Source organism: Staurois parvus, unplaced genomic scaffold (assembly GCF_062004578.1).
Source record: "Staurois parvus isolate SC_StPar_1 unplaced genomic scaffold, SC_StPar_1.0 ptg000814l, whole genome shotgun sequence".
NCBI lineage: Eukaryota > Metazoa > Chordata > Amphibia > Anura > Ranidae > Staurois > Staurois parvus.
This window is the reverse complement of record NW_028318610.1, coordinates 1,130,791-1,152,131: the sequence shown is the minus strand read 5'-3', so window position 1 is coordinate 1,152,131 and position 21,341 is coordinate 1,130,791. Positions and strand designations below refer to the sequence as shown.

At 41.4% G+C, this 21,341-nt stretch overlaps 1 protein-coding gene across 2 annotated transcripts in view; it reads left to right on the top strand.

Annotated features, from left to right (window-relative positions):
- DDC (dopa decarboxylase) overlaps nucleotides 1-21,341 on the top strand; it is a 217,630-nt gene that overhangs the window by 24,102 nt on the left and 172,187 nt on the right. The window contains exon 1 of one of the 2 annotated variants that reach the window (XM_089654937.1): nucleotides 2,200-2,328. The exons of the other annotated variant lie outside the window; for it this stretch is intronic. The gene's annotated coding sequence lies outside the window, so the exon portion shown is untranslated. Of the gene's footprint in view, nucleotides 1-2,199; nucleotides 2,329-21,341 lie in introns of those variants that run through there. 2 annotated transcript variants of the gene reach the window in all.

Here is a 21,341-nt window from a genome sequence, read left to right as displayed (position 1 = left end):
GAATGGAAAAAAGAAACAAGCAGGTTCCTCCATCCACACAAGCAAAGTGGATGGGGAAATGCCCCCTCCTGGGGCATTGTTTTCTCACAGCAGGACGCTCAGAATATACTGATCAGCAGCTGCAGTCACTGATCAGGAAAACATTTCCATCATGTCCCTTCAACAGCAGTTGATAGAAGTGGATTCCTGTTAAGCAAGGGCAGTCATATACTGATTGCAATTTAGCTGGTCCCTGCCGAACCGATGGAATTTTAATCAGTGTACCAGCTTTACTGTCTTCTAATTGGTCAGAAGCGTATGAGTTAAATTGTAGTATATCTATCCTAAGAATTTGTGTAGGAGATCATGTTTGCTTTTTCAGCTCTGTCTGACAAGGGTAGAGAAGAATGCCTTGTTTCCTATTGAGTGGTTCAGAACTAATTTCTCTCTGGTTAGGAAAGATACTAAGCAATGTGGAGATTAGACTCCACATCAGGAGCAGACTGACAACTCATGGGGCCCCCGGGCAATAGGGGATCATGGGGCCCCTGTGTACTTGCACAAACACAAAAAAGCCTATGAAAAAAAGGTACCAGGGGCATCTCATGGGGCCTCCTACTGACCCCGGGCCCTTTGGCAGTGCCCGAGTTTCCAAATGGTCAGTCCGCCCCTGGTCCATATAGAGGCAACAAACATTGGCAATCAGCTGTGGCCGGTGATCAGGGTATTCTGACAGCTGCAGGTGCCTCTGTCCAAATGTAAGGTCCTGGGGGGGGGGGAGAATACATCTACCTCATCTGTGTAGGTGAAGGAATCTTATTTTGTTCAGCCTACTGATTAAATAAAAAAAAAAAAGCAGTGTAGGGCCAGCTTTACTTAGTCCATGTAATGAATAAAATCCCTTATTCAAGGTACTGTTCCTCTTTGGGAATGGCAGCCGTCTGGAAACAGGCTCCTGTAGCACTGGCAGTTTAGGGTCCTGTAGGCTCGAAATCTGCAGTGGATTGTGTTAGCAACAGCTGGCCCATGGCAAGCAGGCAATTAGGAGGGCATAGCTGTAGGGTGAGGTGGCAGGCAGTATCTCTTGCCAAATGTGACATGTCCCTATTTTTTTTTCTGCCATGCCAGAGAGCACAGCTCCATGGCCTTAACCTCCCTAGCGGTATTCCCGAGTGTAGCTCGGGGTAAAATTTCAGTACCAAGAGTGGTAACCCCGAGCTACTGTCGGACTTACCATGCGGTGCTGCTCAGGGAGTCCCTGCAGCACTTACCTTGTCCTTCGCTCCCACGATGTGTCCCCTGCAGCGTCCCCGGCCATCTCCTCCGGCTGATGCCGGCATTCGGCTTCTGTGTTCCGGTCCCTGTGACGCCGGGACGTACGGGCGCCGCCGGTGGCGGGAAATTTGAAAATTTAAAAAAAATTTCATTTTTTTCAAAACGAATTTTACATAGTAAAACATTGCTGTTTCAAACCATTTCACATACATTTTGTCCCGAGTGCTTTGTCCTGTCCCCTGTCTGCATTTTGACTGTTCTTTCTGCCTGGAAACTGAGAAAAGTCCATGGCGTCCAAAAAGCGTCCCTTTATGTCAAAAGCGGTTTTAGACCGGCTAGAGAACAGCGATAGTAAATCAGAACCACTTGCAGAATTGAGTGATGATTCGTGGGGGGAAATTCCTCATCAGACACTGAAAACAATTTTGCGACTTTGCTCAGCGATGTGCGAAATTGGCGCTATATTTCAAATTTCAGTGTTTTTGGTTTGATTATATTATTGAATTAAATGTATTATTATTATATTATTATTTTTTATGATTATTTATTAAATTATAATTTATGATTTTGTGTTTCAAATTTTATCCTACCCGGGATGTTTACTAGACTCTTGTTCGGACAGATTTCAGTGAGTTATTCCTAAATATTACAGCCTACAATAAAAAAACGACATATTTCCATGCAAAATAATGGTACCGCTTTCAGCACCAAAAATCTGAAATGATCATACCGCCAGGGAGGTTAACAGTGTGTATGGGACTGTCAGTGGCAGTTGCATGGTTTTGACAGGTTATTGAGACAAGTTAAAAATGTCCATGTAAGGGAGAGCTGTATGTAAACTTACAGGCTTTGGTTGGGTAACTTTTTCTTCTATAGTGTTTCAAAGCCAGTGAATATTTTGTTAATGCTCAATAGCATGCTAATCAGTTAAAAGGCACTGTGTGCCAACTAATGACCGAGCAAACTCCATCTGAGAAAACAAAGTTCAAATAACACATTATGAACAGAAAACTGACAGTGTTGTGGCTCTACTAAACTCTTGGACATACAAAGCTGAATGTACTAAATATAAAGGTAGGTTGATTTTAAAATTAGCAAACAGAATTGAAATATCAAACTTTTGTGTTTGTAGCAGCTGTACTGAGCATTATTCATTAGGCAAGGATAGTGATAGCAGCAACGCATGTAAAGGAGGAATACTTGGATCCATTGTAATTTCAGACAGACTCTGGTCTATTCAGTCTTCTGTCTTGCTTAAACTGCAAAGTGTTTGTGTAATCTGCATCATTTATATGATCTTGCTTTATAAATGCAATGTTATCATCATCATCATCAACATTTTGTTAATGGGTAAATTTGACAACACAATTTAGTAAAGAAAGAAAAAACCTCACCGCCCAGGACTCCCTTGCCCCCCAACACACTATTCCCTGTGAGATGCTGCTGTACACAGGTGCAAAACCAAAAAACGTATTTCTACTTAAACCAGCGCAAAACCCACAAAGCAATATAAATAAATAACCCAGCCCATAAATAATATTAATCAAAATACATTGTGACACATAAAAAATAGTAATAATTAAAGTGATTTAAAAAAATTCTGAAAAAAATCAGTGACAAATTCAAAAAACAGTCCCGTGGAAAAAAACTGTATTTTCATTGGATTCTTCTGTGCCAATAATACCTCTACCATCCACCAGTGCAAAACCAACATTTGGGACTGTTTTTTGAATTTGTCACTGATTTTTTTCAGAATTTTTTTCAATCACTTTAATTATTACTATTTTTTATGTGTCACAATGTATTTTGATTAATATTATTTATGGGCTGGGTTATTTATTTATATTGCTTTGTGGGTTTTGCGCTGGTTTAAGTAGAAATAAATTTGACAACAGTCTTTACTTTGTGCCTAATTGTTTGTGATAATACTGTTAATATGAAGCTGTACTTTGCTGGATTTTGAAAGCCAAACAGTTTTTTTCAGCTGTAAATATACTGGGGATGGTTAGAACCCCTTTCATGTCTTAATTGCTATGTACAAATGGAGAAACAGAAAGTTGGCTCTGAGGAAGAGGTTGTGTCCTCGAAACGCGTTAGCCAGTTGGTCATCCAGGGTTCCATCGTATGGACTCAGATGTTGTTTGGATCATACATCTTGTTCAGTTTGACATGCCTGTGTTATTATGTCCATTGTGAGTATGATACCTATTTTGTTTCTTCAATAAATTATTTAATGCACTAGGTCGGTGCGCCCTTTTTCTGTTTCTCCATTTGTATCCAGTGTATTTGGACCACCCCAGTCTGTTGAGGGCAGCAAGCAGTGCATATTCCAGAAAATTCCAGAACATTCCTATTGGGTCTACTGAGTCCTTTCCTAGTGCAGGAGTAAAGTGTTTGTTGTGCTTAATTGCTATGTCCCTACTGTGGACTCCCACCGTGCATGCTTGCAGTAGCTGATTACTTATAATAGTGATCTCTTGCTAATGTATTGTATGCTGATATTAGCAGCAAGAGACTGATATTGCTGTGATCTTCTGCTGCACAGGGGCGGACTGACCATTTGGAAACTCGGGCACTGACTGAGGGCCCGGGGTCAGTAGGGGGCCCCATGAGATGCCCCTGGTACCTTTTTCATAGGCTTTTTTGAGTTTGGGCAAGGACACAGGGGCCCCATGATCCCCTATTGCTCGGGGGCCCCATGAGTTGTCAGTCCGCCCCTGCTGCTGCAGGCCTAGTTGGTAAAGATTATACTCAGCTCTATCCTGTCTTGCCTAAATCACATGAAAAGCCAATGATATCACAGATGACTAGAGAAAAGATATATGTAGCATACTATACCATGTGCTTTAATTAACCACTTGACCTCCAGAGGATTTACCCCCCTTAATGACCACGCCTCTTTTTGCTACTCGGTGCTGCACTAATTCAACTGATAATTGAGCGGTCATTCAATGCTGCACCCAAACAAAATTTACGTCCTTTTTTTCACACAAATAGAGCTTTCTTTCGGTGGTATTTGATCACCTGTGCGCTTTTTATTTTTCACGCTATAAACAAAAAAAGGCCAAAAATTTTGAAGAAAAACAATATTTTTTAATTTCAGCTATAAAAAATATATAGTAAACTCAAAGTTGGTTATAAATTTAGGCCAAAATGTATTCTGCTACATGTTTTTGGTAAAAAAAAATCCCAATAAGTGTATATTGATTGCTTTGTGTGGAAGTTATAGCGTCTACAAACTATGGTATAGATACTGCAATTTGCGCCATTTTTCTGCTATACAGCACTGCACTAGTGTAACGGACAATTGCGGTCATGCAATACGGTATGTAAATTAAATTTACATCCTTTTTTTCCCCACAAATTGAGCTCTCTTTTGGTGGTATTTGATTGCCTGTGCGGTTTTTATTTTTTGCGCTATAAAAAAAAAAGGCTGACAATTTTGAGGAAAAAAAAACAATATTTTTGACTTTTTGCTATAAAACATGTCCAGTAAAAAAAAAAATGCAAAAATCAAATTTAGTCATAAATTTCTGCCAAAATGCATTCTGCGACATGTCTTTTCTAAAAAAAAAAACCAATACGTGTAAATTAATTGGTTTACGTGAAAGTTATAGCGTTTACAAATGGCGGGAAAGATACTGGGATTTTTAGTTTTTTTTTTATACTAATAATGGCGGCGATCAGCGAATTATGGCGGCGATCAGGGACTTATGGCAGCGACCAGCGACTTATGGCGGGACTGCGGCGGACATTCTGACATTGGGGGGTACTGACTTGGGGTCACTGACATCCCCAAAAACACTAATACAGTGATCAGTGCAAAAAAAAAAAACACTGACACTGTACTAATGGCACTGGGGAGGAAGGGGTTAACTTTATTTTGCAGGGAAGGGTTATAGGAGTGAGGGGAGTGTTTTACTAGGGGGCGGGGGTGTGTACTGGATGGGGACAAGGCTGATCGAGAAAGAAACTGTTCTTTCTCGATCAGCTCATCCTCGAGCTGTCAGGGAAGTGACAGACAGCACAGCTACTGCAGCTGTGCTCTCTGTCACTGTTTGCCGCCGATCACCGGGAGATAGCCGCTAAGGACCGGCTGTGACCCGGCGACTCACATCTGCGGCGGTGATCGTCGGGACAGATAGGGCCCCTACCCAGAAATGCAAAATCATGTATATATATTTATTGATTATGATTTTGTGAAGCCCTGCAGCAGTATTTCTACTATAGGGTGGTGGGCAAGCCATTAATTCTTAATGGTGTCCCTATGCTGTAGCAAAATGCCTGCGCTTTCATGCATGCAAAACAGCATGGTGCCATAGAACCATGTATTTCAGTGCGGCACAATTTTAAAAAGGGTCAGGGACTTTTTTCTATGTTTCTGGGAGTAGATCAACCCATTGAAATGAATGGGCTGCCCAACATGCAGAATGCAGTCTGCAGTGATGTGAATCGAGACTACAACATGGAGACCAGCTTTAAATCCCTTGGTTTAAAATTACAGCCAGTCAAAAATCTTTTCTCTGTTGAAGAGGTCAACAATGTCAGTCTACATATTTCTCCCATGAAAAAAAATGACTTTTTAAAGTGACTTACATTTTACACTTAATTTGTTGACTGCTAGAGAGATGTCTGTTTTCTATTCCGATCCCGTCCTTTATGAATAATTGCTATCTTTGTGTAACCCTGGATGCAGAAAGCAAATCCTGTATATGCAATAAGCAAACAAGGATGCCTTTATGTACATACAGTGTATAATTACAAACTATAATTACAAAATAGAAACAAAGTTTTCATAGTTTATATAAAGCAAACCTTTTAAGTTTAAGAAAAAAAAAATAGTAAGAACTATACTTTCTCTTAAAAGGCTTTTGAGTGAATTCATAACTGGGCTAAAGGGTGGAGTTTATATTTGCTTGAAGTTAGGGAATCATAAAGATAATGAACAAGAGACATGTAATATACACAGAATATCTCTAGCACCTTATGTCTGGCCATTAAAAATTAACTAAATTAGGGGCAATAAAGAGGGTGCAAAGTTTGTTACCAGGTCAGCAGAACTACAGGTGCATGAATATGAATTCCATTTGATATATTATATTTAAGAACCACAAACACAAATTACAGCAAAGCCTGTGTGTTTCCATTAGCAGCTGATGCATTATGATGTGCTATATTTCTAGTGCAAATTTTATTAATGTAAACCCTAACATAACTTCTCTTATTTGCTCCTTTTTAGTCTGTTAGTCTGTTATACCAATAAACGTTTTTGATATATCTGTTAAATAAGTGCCAGAAATCCAGTGAGCTCATGACCAGCATTTAATACAGGGATCCTCCCTTATATAGACTTCAATGGGATCTGCCACTAAGTTTGCATTCACAAAATTTCAAACAAGATTCACCAAACCTTTGAATCTCATTCCTAAAGCTAACATACAAATATTCTGGGCAATGTAATTCATTTTGTATTCTAAAGAATGACACCTACAGTAATGAAACTGCTAGAAATGAATACTATAAATAAACAGACATAGCTTATGGTACTGTGATTCAATGTTGTACTGTGTTAGCCATAAATAGCAGCTGAAAAGTACAAATATAGCCTTTTGTTGGCAAACATATTATATATACTGGATATATATATATATTATGTGTGTAATTTTTTTTCTTTTTACAAAAATATGGAAATACTACATGATTTTCAGGTGTGAAAGTGACTATGTTTCTCATTAAAAGTGTAACTGATGTAACATTCTTTTGCTTCTGCTGTGTGATGAGACACCTAGCTAAAAGTTGGGAAGCCTCACTTTTGTCATTCACTGTGTGTGCTGCTATTAATACGGAGTCATGTCAGAGCTCACTGAGCTTCAAAGAGAGCAAATTGTTGGTGTCTCTATGACTGAAGTTGGTAATTTATTTGTTGTGTCGCGAGGTACAGTTTTAAAGGTTATGACGGCATATACAGTTTCCAGGAAATGTTGCCCGATAAACATAAGCGCAGCCAAAATTATCAACAGACCAAAAAAGACAAAATGATATTGCGCAGGATTGCGACTTAGAATAAGAAAACAACTGCAAAAGTGACTGCTGAACTTAATCTCAGTCTTCCAAAGCCAGTGCCCACAAAAACTGTGTGGAGGGAACTCCATAAGCAAAACATTCACGGGTGAGCTGCAATTGCCAAACCACCAGTGACCGATATTAATGCTCAGAGTCTGGGGCAGACTGACCATTTGGAAACTCGGGCATTGCCCGAGGGCCCGGGGTCAGTAGAGGGCCCCATGAGATGCCCCTGGTACCTTTTTCATAGGCTTTTTTGAGTTTGGGCAAGGACACAGGGGCCCCATGATCCCCTATTTCCCAGGGGCCCCATGAGTTGTCAGTCCACCCCTGCTCAGAGTAGAAAGTGGTACAACACCCATAAATCGTGGACTATCGATCAATGGAACAACTATTGAAAACAAAAAGAGTTTACTATGTCAAGAAAAATGTAGACCAGTTCACTTTGACACTATAATAAGTGTTGTCATTGTAACCTATATATCTGTAGCTAAAAAGAAGGCCTCGTTCTCATATCAAAAATATATCAATGTTGTTAAAATATACTATAAAGTGCCACCAGCATTGAAGGAAAACATTGACTGGTTTAAAGCATGTGCTTGAAAAACACTGAACAGCTTTGTGAAGTTCTCCATTTTCAACAATTTCGACAAATAACCCTGGTTTAGCTCAAATAGTTGGTTCCATACTCAAAATGGTAGCACGTCGGGCTCGTAATTTAGGGGATATTCTGATCCAGTCGGCATTTACAAAAGAACCGAAGTCAAACTGGCTTTCAGATTATCCCAATTCAAAAGGAATGTTCGCATGTGGGAAATGCCTCATGTGTACATATGTGGACTGCACAGACAACTTTTATGATGCCCTAGGAGAGAAAAAATATCAAATTCAATATTTAATTAATTGTTCTTCTGCTCAAGCGATATATATGTCCTATCCCTGTGACAAATTATATATAGGAAGAACTAAAGACCCCTTAAAATACGGATAGGTGAACATATGAAAGAAATAAGAGAAAAGAACCTAGAAAAAACATTAGCAAAACATTTTGCTACCAACCATGGAGGCAAACTTGACGGTATAAAAATGAAGGGCATTATATATGCTTAAATTATCCCCAAGAAGTGGTGACTTTGATCGGATATTGTTACAAAAGGAAAAATGGTAGATTTATAGGTTAAAAACTTTAGCTCCAGTAGGATTAAATGTAGAGATGAACCTCCAGGTGTTCCTCCAAACGAAATATAAGATATATCTGTCTTCATATTCAACTCTTTAACTGTTTTTCAATTTCCTTGTTTGGACTTTCATTTGTATCCTTGGCATTTACCAATTTACACACTTCTGTCAATATTCGGGATCAGTCCCCTTGGTAACTCTTTTCCCAGACAAAACTGAATACATTCGATATTACAGTTATTGCTTTAGATTTGAGTATCTACTTATGCTTTCTGCTTTTTGACAGGTGTATGCTAAAGCTATGAAATACTAGGTTGGTTGAGCGGGGAGAGAAAGGTGTCAGTGAAGAGTGAGGTTAAAGATGTGGGTTAGAGAGTCTATGATAGAGCAGGAAGGAGGCTGCCATTATTTTGAGAGGACTGGGTCCAGAGGAAAGCTGGTGAGGTGAGCCGGAAAGGAGTTTGGCAACCTCCTCAGTGGTAATAGTGCCAAAGGAAGAGAGTAGTGAGTGTGGTGTTGGACCTGGTATGATGGTTGGAGGAGGAAGCTAGGCACAGGAGATCTCATCACGAATTGTGTCGATCTTGTTCTTGAAAGGACTGGCAATCTCCTAGGCAGTAAGTAAGTTGGTGGGTGAAGGCAGTGGGGGATGAAGTAAGGAATTAAGCATAGAAAAGAGTTGATGAAGATTTTGATGAGAGTGTTGTAGTAGGTATGTTTAGCAGTGTGAAGGCTGGAGTTGTATTTGAGAAGGGCGGATATGTAGAGGGTGAAGTCTTGCAGAGATTTAGTTTTACATCACGCTCGCTCAAGAGCACTACAACATCTCTTGAGACTTCTGGTGCCATCTCTTTGTCAAGGTTGTAGCAGGCGAGGCCTGGTCTGCATGTAGAGAGAGGAACAAGTGTGTCCAAGGAGGATGATAGTAAGTTGTTGTAGGCAGATGTGGCCATAAAGGCACTCAGTAGCAGAGTGAAGAAGGGAAGGGCTGAGGTGGCGGAGGTTTCTGTGAGTAACTGTTTGCTGGTTAGAGGCATGGGAGGTAGGAAACAGGGAGAGTGTGAAGCTGATAAAGTTGTGATCAGAGAGAGGAAAGGGGGTGTTAGAGTGGTTACAGTGAGTGCATAGGTGGGGGAATACAAAGTCGAGGGTATTGCCATTAGCGTGTGTGGTGGATTGTGTCCATTGTGTTAGATTAAGAGAGGAGGTTAGGTTGGATCCTCTTGGAGGATCCTGGCAAATCCCCAACAGGAGGATTGGCAAGGTGCCAGGACAACCTTTAAGAGTAAGGGAGCCTGCTCAGCAGCAGGAGAGTTCGGGGGGAAGATAGAGATAATGTGAGGTTGGAGAAAGGAGCCTGGGAGGGGGCCCAGATGGGAAAGGGACACACCTACAGGCAGTGGAGCTTGGAAGAAAGACAGCTCAGACCTTCACCGCCCTCCAGAGCAAGGACCACCTGTGTAGCAGGGAACAAGCAGCCCAGGTAGAATGCCTGGTAGCAGCCACCAACCCACCAGCCACACAGGAGAAGGACTGAGTGAGTACACCTGTACCCCCTAGGCCAGAAAGTGGAAGGAGGCACTCTAGTGGGAAGCTGGATTGGCTTGCCACCCAGGACTGTTTCACTAAATTTGTGGCAGACACCGGATCCCCTGCTCAGGGATTCCTCCAGACAGCTGGGTAAAGAAGAGGACTTATCTGGGGTCTGGAGTGGTACTACAAGAGATGCTGGCTAACTCTCCAAAAGAAAATATTTTGCTGTAAAGACTTATTTTTCTAGGAAGCTGTCCTCAGTTTCTCAGTTCTGTTGGGCATACCATGCATCCCCAAGTTCAATTCCCTAATAACAACCCCTGGACACAAGTCGGTGTGAAAGTGTGTGTTGCCTGGCTGTGCAGGACTATATATATATATATATATATATATATATATATATATATATATATATATATATACATACACACACTATATATGATTTTTTTTTCCATTCCTTTTGTGTGATACCATGGCTGAAAAAAAAGAACTGAGACCTCTCCAAATTAATGTAGTAAGCCAGTTAAATGTATGGTTATTTATGATACAGATGTATGTGTAAATGTGATGGAAAGGCAATTGCAAATAATCTTATCATCATCATAGCAGTTGTTTTTATATTTAGAATTCTTTATAGCTTTCTAAGTATAGATGCAAATACATACAGTATAATATTATATATATATACTGTATTTCCTGTTTAGCAATGTGCCAGAGTGATTATACTTTACTATTCCTTATCTCCTCATTTCTCGAGGCAGGTATATAGGCTGAGCAATGTCAACAGAATTCTTTCTATTTATTATAGCCTCAAGATGACTTGTCCTATAACTTTGTTTTTTACAGCACTTGTTTATCAAGGATAATACAAAGGGGATGTTTGGCTAAAGAAGTTGAGATTATTTACTTACCAATAAAATGGTCACTTGGTTTAGTAAATTCATGAAATCCATGTGCAAGAAAAAGAACAAAAACAAGAAATTTTGTGCACTTAATTGGATGATTGAAGTAAACCCAAGTTTATATTATTTATTATGCTCAGTAAACATTCAGCTTGCCAAGAAATCAACCTTTTGTTAGACTATAGAGAACTGCTATTTTGTATATATTACATCAACACTGTAAATCAAACAAATTCTGCGCTCAGTTTATTCGCTAAAATTGAAATTGAAACTGGAAGCAGCTTGCATTCAATACCTTGATATAAGATATACTGTATATGTAAAAGCCTATAAAATACTGTGCTATCCCTTTAAATGATACAATTCATGTGAAAAATACTGTGCAAAAAACCTATACATACGATATTGTACAAAAATACTACATGAATGTAAATGAACACCACGATCATATATATGGATACATATAATTTTAAAATTAATAAAATAATTGATTCCAAACATCCCATGAAGAAAATGAACTGTGCAGTGGAGCAATCCTTGGTCAGTTTCCAATTAAGAACTCTTCCCATGATGTCAGCTGCACCACTGTGACATATGTAAACTCTTAAAATTTAAGAGTGGACCCCAAGGCAGAATGAGGTCATTTACACTTTAAATAGATGAGCCAGCAGATGGGTAGTTAAAGATATCAGCTGACCATACATCTAATGTCTCACATATTGTGTATTGCCATGTAGCAAAGAGAAGAGCACTTCAAATAGAAATATAGAAAATTTTACTGGGAACAGAGTGGTTATGTGGGGGGGGGGTGTATCAATAATTTGTGCTTGGGATGAGAGGTTTGCGGAGGAAGGGGGTGGGGGGCGGGAGGCGCTTTGCGCTGGTTAGGGTAATTTGGGGGGAGGGGTTGTGCTAAGAGGAGGATTGGGGGGATATTTTCTATTAGGGGGGATTGCAGGGATATGTGCTAGGAGGGGGATGAGGAGGATATGTGCTAGAAATGGGAATTGGTGGGGTAATATATGCTAGGAGCAGGGATTGGGAGGGAGATGTCCTAGGAGGGGGATTGGTAGGGGGATATGTGCTAGTAAGTAGGATTGGGAGAGTTATGTGCTGCGGAGGGGGGTATAAGTGCTAGGAAGAGAGATTTGTGGGGGGGATATGTCCTAGGAGGGGGGATTGGGGGAATATGTTTTAGAAGGGGGGATTGGGTGTGAGAATTTTTGCTAGGAGGGGGTGGGGAGACTTGGGCTAAGAGAGGTGCGACAGCCACAACCGGGACAGGGGGTTTTATAGGGGACTACTGACTATGGACTTGGTATCTGAAGGGGCTACATTCTTTGTTGGGTGCCTGGGGGGACCTTTGGAGTAGTTTACTTTGGATTCCAACCCATGTCTCCCCAAGGCACATAGACTCTGAGAACTGGAAGACGGGAGTTTGGAGCATGCAGGTAATTCTGCTTTAGAATACATTACGTGCAGTGCTATGGAATCCCCTCAGCAACCATGGTTGATCTGATGTTATCCCCCCCCTCTCCTCCTCAGACCCTTGGCTTCCTCCTCCTCCTCCTCCTGCCCCCAGCTTCCTCTTCAGACTCCTGTATAGACCACTCAGCCATTGATTTGGTACCTCTGCCTGGGTCGAAATATCTAATGTTCCCTATTGTGGAATTATCTGCTGATAATGTACCTATCTGTGTATTTCCCCTTATCTCTTAGCTAACCATGCGCTTTCCTGTAACTCCCAATGATATGTACTGTGGAATGTTCTGATGATGGAAATGTGGTTTCATATCCTGACACCTAACAGCAAACTATGTACCTTATTATTCAATGTTGACAGTTGTACATGTTCTGTAATGATTAGAGATGAGCGAATCGAACTAGGCGAACCGGAATTCGAGTCGAATTTCAGGAAATATTCGATTCGTGTCGAAACCGAAATTTTGCCTACTTCGGGTGCGCGAATCGAACATTTCCCGATCAGCCGGCAAAAGTGTCCCTGCAGTGAGCTCCGCTATTTCTGACAGTTCTCTGACAGAAGGAACACATGTTTAGCGGTTGAAACATTGTATCTATTAGTTTACATTTAGGATACAGATGTTTCAACCACTGTACATGTGAAGAAGTTGTGAGAGAACTGTCAGAAATAGAGGAACTCTGCACATACACTTTTTGCCGGCTTGGAATTATTCTTCTTTTCATCCTACTTCTTCTTCTTCTTCATCCTCAGAAGAAGAGGATGAGGATGAGGATGAAGAAGAAGAAGAAGAAGAAGAAGAAGAAGAAGTAGGATGAAAAGAAGAATAATTCCAAGCCGGCAAAAAGTGTATGTGCAGAGTTCCTCTATTTCTGACAGTTCTCTCACAGCTTCTTCACATGTACAGCGGTTGAAACATCTGTATCCTAAATGGAAACTAATAGATACAATTTGTATCTATTAGTTTCCATTTAGGATACAGATATTTCAACCGCTGTACATGTGAAGAAGCTGTGAGAGAACTGTCAGAAATAGAGGAACTCTGCACATACACTTTTTGCCGGCTTGGAATTATTCTTCTTTTCATTCTTCTTCTTCTTCCTCATCCTCATCCTCATCCTCATCCTCTTCTTCTGAGGATGAGGATGAAGAAGAAGAAGAAGAAGAAGTAGGATGAAAAGAAGAATAATTCCAAGCCGGCAAAAAGTGTATGTGCAGAGTTCCTCTATTCTGCAGATACACTTAGAGGAGCTCTGCAGATACACTTAGAGGAGCTCTGCACATACACTTTTTGCCGGCTTGGAATTAATCTTATTTTCATCCTACTTCTTCTTCTTCTTCTTCTTCTTCTTCATCCTCATCCTCAGAAGAAGAAGAGGATGAGGATGAGGATGAAGAAGAAGAAGAAGAAGTAGGATGAAAATAAGAATAATTCCAAACCGGAAAAAAGTGTATGTGCAGAGCTCCTCTAAGTGTATCTGCAGAGCTCCTCTAAGTGTATCTGCAGAATAGAGGAACTCTGCACATACACTTTTTGCCGGAAACCGCTGTATGGAGTGAATGTCCCAGAACTGTCAGAAATAGACTATTTATGACAGTTCTGGGACATTCACTGCATACAGCTGTTTTAACCGCTGTATGGAGGGAATGTCATGGAACTGTCAGAAATAGACTATTAATGACAGTTCTGGGACTGTCCTTCAATGCAGCGGTTGAAACATTGTATGTATTTGTTTCCATAAATGGATCCATTTATGGAAACAAATACATACAATGTTTCAACCGCTGTATGGAAGGACAGTCCCACAACTGTCATTAATAGTCTATTTCTGACAGTTCCATGACATTCCCTCCATACAGCGGTTAAAACAGCTGTATGGAGTGAATGTCCCAGATCTATCAGAAATAGACTATTTATGACAGTTCTGGGACATTCACTGCATACAGCTGTTTTAACCGCTGTATGGAGGGAATGTCATGGAACTGTCAGAAATAGACTATTAATGACAGTTCTGGGACTGTCCTTCCATGCAGCGGTTGAAACATTGTATGTATTTGTTTCCATAAATGGATCCATTTATGGAAACAAATACATACAATGTTTCAACCGCTGTATGGAAGGACAGTCCCACAACTGTCATTAATAGTCTATTTCTGACAGTTCCATGACATTCCCTCCATACAGCGGTTAAAACAGCTGTATGGAGTGAATGTCCCAGATCTATCAGAAATAGACTATTTATGACAGTTCTGGGACATTCACTCCATACAGCTGTTTTAACCGCTGTATGGAGGGAATGTCATGGAACTGTCAGAAATAGACTATTAATGACAGTTCTGGGACTGTCCTTCAATGCAGCGGTTGAAACATTGTATGTATTTGTTTCCATAAATGGATCCATTTATGGAAACAAATACATACAATGTTTCAACCGCTGCATGGAAGGACAGTCCCAGAACTGTCATTAATAGTCTATTTCTGACAGTTCCATGACATTCCCTCCATACAGCGGTTAAAACAGCTGTATGGAGTGAATGTCCCAGATCTATCAGAAATAGACTATTTATGACAGTTCTGGGACATTCACTGCATACAGCTGTTTTAACCGCTGTATGGAGGGAATGTCATGGAACTGTCAGAAATAGACTATTAATGACAGTTCTGGGACTGTCCTTCAATGCAGCGGTTGAAACATTGTATGTATTTGTTTCCATAAATGGATCCATTTATGGAAACAAATACATACAATGTTTCAACCGCTGCATGGAAGGACAGTCCCAGAACTGTCATTAATAGTCTATTTCTGACAGTTCCATGACATTCCCTCCATACAGCGGTTAAAACAGCTGTATGGAGTGAATGTCCCAGATCTATCAGAAATAGACTATTTATGACAGTTCTGGGACATTCACTGCATACAGCTGTTTTAACCGCTGTATGGAGGGAATGTCATGGAACTGTCAGAAATAGACTATTAATGACAGTTCTGGGACTGTCCTTCAATGCAGCGGTTGAAACATTGTATGTATTTGTTTCCATAAATGGATCCATTTATGGAAACAAATACATACAATGTTTCAACCGCTGCATGGAAGGACAGTCCCAGAACTGTCATTAATAGTCTATTTCTGACAGTTCCATGACATTCCCTCCATACAGCGGTTAAAACAGCTGTATGGAGTGAATGTCCCAGATCTATCAGAAATAGACTATTTATGACAGTTCTGGGACATTCACTGCATACAGCTGTTTTAACCGCTGTATGGAGGGAATGTCATGGAACTGTCAGAAATAGACTATTAATGACAGTTCTGGGACTGTCCTTCCATGCAGCGGTTGAAACATTGTATGTATTTGTTTCCATAAATGGATCCATTTATGGAAACAAATACATACAATGTTTCAACCGCTGCATGGAAGGACAGTCCCAGAACTGTCATTAATAGTCTATTTCTGACAGTTCTATGACATTCCCTCCATACAGCGGTTGAAACCGCTGTATGGAGTGAATGTCCCAGAACTGTCAGAAATAGACAGAAACTGTCACAGAACTGTCCTTCTTCTCATCCTTCTCCTTCTTCTCATCCTTCTTCTCATCCTTCTTCTCATCCTTCTCCTTCTTCTCATCCTTCTCCTTCTTCTCATCCTTCTCCTTCTGCTCATCCTTCTTCTCATCCTTCTCCTTCTTCTCATCCTTCTCCTTCTCCTTCTTCTCATCCTTCTCCTTCTCCTTCTTCTCATCCTTCTCCTTCTCATCCTTCTCCTTCTCCTTCTCATCCTTCTCCTTCTTCTCATCCTTCTCCTTCTTCTCATCCTTCTCCTTCTCCTTCTTCTCATCCTTCTCCTTCTCCTTCTCATCCTTCTCCTTCTTCTCATCCTTCTCCTTCTCCTCATCCTTTTTCTTCTCATCCTTCTCCTTCTCCTTCTTCTCATCCTTCTCCTTCTTCTCATCCTTCTCCTTCTTCTCATCCTTCTCCTTCTTCTCATCCTTCTCCTTCTTCTCCTTCTTCTCATCATTCTCCTTCTTCTCATCCTTCTCCTTCTTCTCATCCTTCTCATCCTTCTTCTCATCCTTCTTCTTCTCATCCTTCTCCTTCTTCTCATCCTTCTCCTTCTCCTTCTTCTCATCCTTCTCCTTCTTCTCATCCTTCTCCTTCTTCTCATCCTTCTCCTTCTCATCCTTCTCCTTCTCCTTCTTCTCTTCCTTCTCCTTCTTCTCATCCTTCTCCTTCTTCTCATCCTTCTTCTTCTCATCCTTCTCCTCCTTCTTCTCATCCTTCTTCTCATCCTTCTTCTTCTCATCCTTCTCCTTCTTCTCATCCTTCTCCTTCTCCTTCTTCTCATCCTTCTCCTTCTTCTCATCCTTCTCCTTCTTCTCATCCTTCTCCTTCTTCTCATCCTTCTCCTTCTTCTCATCCTTCTCCTTCTTCTCATCCTTCTCCTTCTCCTTCTTCTCTTCCTTCTCCTTCTTATCATCCTTCTCCTTCTTCTCATCATTCTCCTTCTTCTCATCCTTCTCCTTCTTCTCATCCTTCTTCTTCTCATCCTTTTCCTTCTTCTCATCCTTCTTCTTCTCATCCTTCTTCTTCTCATCCTTCTCCTTCTCATCCTTCTCTTTCTTCTCATCCTTCTCCTTCTCCTTCTTCTCATCCTTCTCCTTCTTCTCATCCTTCTCCTTCTCCTTCTTCTCATCCTTCTCCTTATTCTCAGCCTTCTTCTTCTCATCCTTCTCCTTCTCATCCTTCTCCTTCTCATCCTTCTCCTTCTTCTCATCCTTCTCCTTCTTCTCATCCTTCTCCTTCTCCTTCTTCTCATCCTTCTCCTTCTCCTTCTTCTCATCCTTCTCCTTCTCCTTCTTCTCATCCTTCTCCTTCTCCTTCTTCTCATCCTTCTCCTTCTTCTCATCCTTCTCCTTCTTCTCATCCTTCTCCTTCTTCTCATCCTTCTCCTTCTTCTCATCCTTCTCCTTCTTCTCATCCTTCTCCTTCTTCTCCTTCTTCTCATCATTCTCCTTCTTCTCATCCTTCTCCTTCTTCTCATCCTTCTCATCCTTCTTCTCATCCTTCTTCTTCTCATCCTTCTCCTTCTCCTTCTTCTCATCCTTCTCCTTCTTCTCATCCTTCTCCTTCTTCTCATCCTTCTCCTTCTCATCCTTCTCCTTCTCCTTCTTCTCTTCCTTCTCCTTCTTCTCATCCTTCTCCTTCTTCTCATCCTTCTTCTTCTCATCCTTCTCCTCCTTCTTCTCATCCTTCTTCTCATCCTTCTTCTTCTCATCCTTCTCCTTCTTCTCATCCTTCTCCTTCTCCTTCTTCTCATCCTTCTCCTTCTTCTCATCCTTCTCCTTCTTCTCATCCTTCTCCTTCTTCTCATCCTTCTCCTTCTTCTCATCCTTCTCCTTCTCCTTCTTCTCTTCCTTCTCCTTCTTATCATCCTTCTCCTTCTTCTCATCATTCTCCTTCTTCTCATCCTTCTCCTTCTTCTCATCCTTCTTCTTCTCATCCTTTTCCTTCTTCTCATCCTTCTTCTTCTCATCCTTCTTCTTCTCATCCTTCTCCTTCTCATCCTTCTTCTTCTCATCCTTCTCCTTCTCATCCTTCTCTTTCTTCTCATCCTTCTCCTTCTCCTTCTTCTCATCCTTCTCCTTCTTCTCATCCTTCTCCTTCTCCTTCTTCTCATCCTTCTCCTTATTCTCAGCCTTCTTCTTCTCATCCTTCTCCTTCTCATCCTTCTCCTTCTCATCCTTCTCCTTCTTCTCATCCTTCTCCTTCTTCTCATCCTTCTCCTTCTCCTTCTTCTCATCCTTCTCCTTCTCCTTCTTCTCATCCTTCTCCTTCTCCTTCTTCTCATCCTTCTCCTTCTTCTCATCCTTCTCCTTCTTCTCACCCTTCTCCTTCTCCTTCTTCTCATCCTTCTCCTTCTCCTTCTTCTCATCCTTCTCCTTCTCCTTCTCCTTCCTCATCTCCAAGGGCATTTAAATTAAAGGTACAGTGTTCTGCACTAATTTAAAGGCTCTCTGAAGCCTAGAAACCCTTTAAATAAGTCATCTTCGTAGCGGAGAAATTCGCATCGAATCGAATTTCACACTGGAATTCGCCGAATCAGCCGAATCGAATTTTTCATTTCTTCGCTCATCTCTAGTAATGATGAATAAAAACAATTCATCATTCATCACAAATCTACACCCCCAGATGTGTGATGTGTATAACCCATGCGCATTAATACTTTTGTTCGGGTGAGTGTACACCTGTCCCAAGGGTGGATTACCTTTCTCGAGTTCATGCACTACTGTCCGTCACGTATAAACCACACGTGCCATTCATAGGCACTCTCTGAGTTGGTACTCTCACACGAAGGACATTCCATTATTCAGGAATGATTATATGAACTTTTTTTTAGCACCATTTACCAGTTTACATCATTATTGCCCTTATTTACACTTTTTTGATTTTACATGCGTTTATGTTTGATAACATGCATTTATAGTGCTGCACTATTACTTTAACATATTTCTATGTTGGGGCTGTTGCCAATACCCTGAGTGCTAGTTGCTACCTTCATATTTATACCTAGATTTACCTTTTACCAGCGCTCGCTTTATCATTATTTTTAAACAATGTAACTATTCTACATTGCAGCTCGAACTCTGTCTCCAACAATGGCTTAGTGGTTAGAACTCAGAATTTACAGCACTTGGGTCATGGGTTCTAATCCCAGTCATGGCTGCACCTGTCTGCATCCCAGTTTGCATGCTTTCTCTGCACGGGTGTGTTTCTGCCAACACTCCAAAGACATGCTGTTAGGTTAATTGGGCCTAGTATATGTCTGAGTTTCTGGTCTTAGATTGTAAGCTCCTTGACATTTGTGAATGCCCAAAATATGAAGATCAATTTCCAGGGTTCTGTCAGTTCCAGGAATATTGATCAATTAAGATTTTGGCTACTGAGTGGAAAGGGAGTGAATCTTACCTGTGTCCTGTTCTTCTGACAAGTTTGAAACTTTCAATTTTCCTTCTGTTTATATTTCATTACAACTTTGTTTATCTTCTCTAAGGCTACGTTCACACTAGCTTTGTCAGCAGGCGTCAGACAGGCATTTGGGAAGCGTTTTTTACGCTTCTCAAACGCCTATGAAAATTCTGCACATGGCAGCACACAGTGCTGTTCACACTGAAGCGTTAGCATTGCGTCACGGGAAAACTGGTGCCTCATGTCGAGTCAGGAGGAGTTGAAGCCGCCCATTCAAGTCTATGGTGCCGCTCCTCAATTGCCTGGCAGACGTTTGTGGTGCGGTTGCGAGGCGTTTTCAGAGCGTTAATACCATTTAACGTCATTACAGGCATTTGTGGTGCAGTTTTAACGCTTGGTAAATGCTTATCACATACCTCACAACCACACATAGGGTGTTTGGGGAGCATTTGAGGAGCGTAAAAAAATGCTTCCCAAACACTTGTCAAACGCTATAGGGCCGCTTGGCAAGAGTTAGAAATAAAGTCAAGTGTGAACGAGTCCTTAAACCTCTCTCCTTATACAACTTGACCCCCTCCCCCACCCCCCTGTCATCACCTGTCCCCCACCCCCCTGTCATCACCTGTCCCCCACCCCCCTGTCATCACCTGTTCCCTCCCCCACCACCCCGTCATCACCTGTTCCCCCCCCCCCGTCATCACCTGTTCCATCTGCCAATCTATGTATCACCGCCCCACTCTTTTTATGTAACTATTTATTTACTGATCAAGTTAATGTGTCTCATTTCCTATCACCTCCAGCTCAGATCTCACATTATTATATGATTCCTGATTGTATCTCACCACTAGTCTGATTGAATTCACAATTCCTGGTCAGTCCTGTTCCCTGACCTATAATAACTAGAGATGAGCGAATCGAACATGGCGAAGTGGAATTCGTTTCGAAGATCAGGAAAAATTCGATTCGCGCCGAATCCGAAAATTAGCAAACTTCGGATGCGCGAATCGAATTTTCCCAAAAATGGCGGCGACATGTGTGGCGACGGAGCGGGGATCTCTGGGAAGGCGCGCAGACAAGGCGCGCTGACCCATAATGCATTCATTCATGACATGTGATCGCATTAGCCAATCAGCAGCCAGCCAGCCAGCACTGTGTAATGGTGGAGCTATAAATTGCGGCCATCTTAGAATTCTCCATTAGCCTCCGGTCATTCAAGAGAGACAGACCTGTCTGTATTAGGGACAGAGTTAGGGCAAAAGAGACTTTAGGGCCACAGAATCGTTACTTAGGGACACAGAATCGTTACTCAGGGACACAGAATCGTTACTCAGGGACACAGAATTGTTACTCAGGGACACAGAATTGTTACTCAGGGACACAATCGTTACTCAGGGACAGACACAGAATTGTTACTCAGGGACACAGAATTGTTACTCAGGGACACAGAATCGTTACTCAGGGACACAGAATTGTTACTCAGGGACAGACACAGAATTGTTACTCAGGGACACAGAATTGTTACTCAGGGACAGACACAGAATTGTTACTCAGGGACACAGAATTGTTACTCAGGGACACAGAATTGTTACTGAGGGACACAGAATCGTTACTCAGGGACACAGAATTGTTACTCAGGGACACAGAATTGTTACTCAGGGACACAGAATCGTTACTCAGGGACACAGAATTGTTACTCAGGGACAGACACAGAATTGTTACTCAGGGACAGACACAGAATTGTTACTCAGGGACACAGAATCGTTACTCAGGGACACAGAATTGTTACTCAGGGACACAGAATTGTTACTCAGGGACACAGAATCGTTACTGAGGGACACAGAATCGTTACTGAGGGACACAGAATTGTTACTCAGGGACACAGAATCGTTACTGAGGGACACAGAATCGTTACTGAGGGACACAGAATTGTTACTCAAGGACACAGAATCGTTACTCAGGGACAC